At 42.0% G+C, this 2,907-nt stretch overlaps 1 pseudogene; it reads left to right on the top strand.

Annotated features, from left to right (window-relative positions):
- Window positions 1-2,353: 2,353 nt before the first annotated feature.
- On the top strand, window positions 2,354-2,427 carry LOC132221479 (U4 spliceosomal RNA; annotated as a pseudogene).
- The last annotated feature ends 480 nt before the right edge of the window (window positions 2,428-2,907 follow it).

Here is a 2,907-nt window from a genome sequence, read left to right as displayed (position 1 = left end):
GTGATAATCTAATGAGATAACATAAGCAAAGCTCTGAGCACAATGATAGCATATAAATGAAATATCATGGGAGGCTAATAGATTGGCTATGGACTTTGAAGTTAATTCAAATTGAAACTTTTTCATTTTCTAGCTGTGCATCCTTAGGCAAGTTTTGTAAATCTCTGTCAGCTTTAGATGAATTTCCTTATGTAATGAATGGAAACCGTCATAGTGTTCACATTACATGATTGTTGTGAGAATTAAATGGTGTTATGTACCAAAGGTGCTTACATCCGTGCTTAAGACTTGGCTAGGACTAAGTAAATAGCAGCTGTTAAGTACTGGTGCTACAAAGCCAAGGAATCTTCAGTAGATTTTCAGTTTAACTTGGTGACAGATTAGGAGCACTAATCTTTGAACTTCTTTCTCTAATTTTTAAATTTCACTTTCAAAATCCTGAGTATAAATTAGTGCTATAAATAATAAAGTTAAATTCTTTATTGCTTCTTGACTTAAAAGCCCATTTCCAATCTATTTCTAGGTTTTCTTCTATTACCTCTTTGTCCTGTCAGTCCTTACCTTTGCTATTTTTCTTCTAATCTTTTTTACTCCCTGGGACCAGCATTCTTTTTATTTTTTTATTTTTTTTATTTTTTAAAAAAAATTTATTGAATTTATTGGGGTGACATTGGGTAATATCATATAGGTTTCAAGTGTATCTACATAAATAAAAATCTAAGCAACTGTTACGACTGAATGACCAGAATGATGGGTTGACCAATTGCTATGACATGCACTGACCACCAGGGGGCAGATGCTCAATGCAGGAGCTGACCCCTGGTGGTCAGTGCGCTCCCACAGCCAACCTCCCATGGGACCAGCATTCTTGGTAATATATGCTCTCTAGCAATCAGAAAACCTTACTATGAGGGAGAGAAACAAGAAGCTCTTTTGCTGATTTAATCCAACCATGATGTTCATATTTTCATGGAGATCTTTAGCCATTAGTAATTCTCCTTCCACATTCTTTTCTTTGCTCAGTTATAAAACAAAGCCATGTTTAAGAGTATTCATTGGAGTTGAAACGGCCCCGGTGAGGTTGAAACGGCCCCTGTGAGGTCGAGACAGACCTGGTGAGGCTGGGACGGCCCCAGTGAGGCTGAGACGGCCCTGTTGAGGCTGAGACGGCCCTGGTAAGGCTGAAACAGCTGCAGTGAGGTCAAAACGGCCCCGGAGAGGCTGAATCGGACCCGGTGAGGTTGAGACCGCCCCGGTGAGCTTGCGATGGCCCTGGTAAGGTTGAAACGGTCCCTGTGAGGCTTAGGTGGCCCCCGTGAGGCTGAAATGGCCCCCATGAGGCAGGGACGGCCCCTGTGAGGCTGAGATGGCCCCTGTGAGACTGGACGGCCGCTGGGAAGCTGAGAAAAATACCACATGAATTCACTCATTTATGGATAATAAGAAACATTATAGACTGATGAACAAAAATGAATACAGAGGCAGAGCAGCATTGAACAGAATGTCAAACTACAGTGGGAACCCTGAGGAGGGTTAGGGAGAGTAGGAGATCAACCGAAGGACTTATATGCATGCATATGAGAATAACTAATGGACACAAGACACTGGGGGGTCGGGGAAGCCGGGGGAATGTCAAGGGGGAGAAAAAAGGAGACATGTGTAATACTCTTTGTAATACTTTAAGAAAAAAAAAAAGAGTTTTCATTGGAGTAGTCATGTCCTAGAGAGGTTTTCTTTTCTTTTTTTTAAAATGTATTTTATTGACTTTTTACAGAGAGGAAAGGAGAGGGATAGAGAGTTAGAAACATTGATGAGAGAGAAACATCAATCAGCTGCCTCCTGCACACTCCCCACTGGGGATGTTCCCGCAACCAAGGTACATGACCTTGACCAGAATCGAACCTGGGACCTTTCAGTCCACGGGCCAACGCTCTATCTACTGAGCCAAACCGGTTAGGGCTAGAGAGGTTTTCTTTGGCTTCCATCAAAGAGGAGCATTTATTTGCTAGTATGACACCTGCTTGCCTTTTTTTCCTTGTTGTGTCAACAAATGGAATCAATCAATTGATTGTTTTCTCAGCACTCTGCTCAACAACTAGCTTAATGGATTAAAAAAAACACCCCACAAACAGAATAATTCTAGTAACAGAACTTCCTGGTTGTATTAGAGTCATACTAGGCACAGGCCCTAGATTTTAGGTGATAGAAACATGGGGTCCATAGTTAATCATTTATTTCCCTGGGTAGTCTTTGTAAATTCAAAACTACATGTGTATCTCCTTTTTTAAAAAAATATATTTTTATTGATTTCAGAGAGGAAGGAAGAGGGAGAGAGAGATAGAAATATCAGTGAAGCTTTGCGCAGTGGCAGTATCGTAGCCAATGAGGTTTATCCGAGGCGCGATTATTGCTAATAGAAATATCAATGATGAGAGAGGACCATTGATTGGCTGCCTCCTGCATGCCCCCCACTGGGGATTGAGCCCACAAACCAGGCATATGCACTTGACCGGAATCCAGGACCCTTCAGTCCACAGGCCGATGCTCTATCCACTGAGCCAAACCAGCCAGGGCATGTATCTCCTTTTAAAAAGACTTTTTGTCTGGCCTACTTACTCTACTCTGAGAACTGAACTACTCACAGGAGATCAGTTGTAATTGTACAAAAGAACTTTGTTCCCTTCATGGCCATAGCTCTTCGTACCAGTGATGGATACCCAAGCCAATGTGGGTCAGTTGGAACCTTTCTCCTGGGAGCTTGGAAATCAGACACTGGGACATATAGCAGTTGGTGATGCCAGAGTAATAGGTGCAGGGCTGCAGAGCTAGGCTGGTGTATTAGTAATTTATTGCTGCATGACAAATCACCTCCAAGTTAAGTTTTAAGCAAGAAAGGTTGATTACATT

This window comes from Myotis daubentonii, chromosome 18, assembly GCF_963259705.1.
Source record: "Myotis daubentonii chromosome 18, mMyoDau2.1, whole genome shotgun sequence".
Taxonomy (NCBI): domain Eukaryota; kingdom Metazoa; phylum Chordata; class Mammalia; order Chiroptera; family Vespertilionidae; genus Myotis; species Myotis daubentonii.
This window is presented reverse-complemented; position numbering and strand designations above follow the sequence as displayed.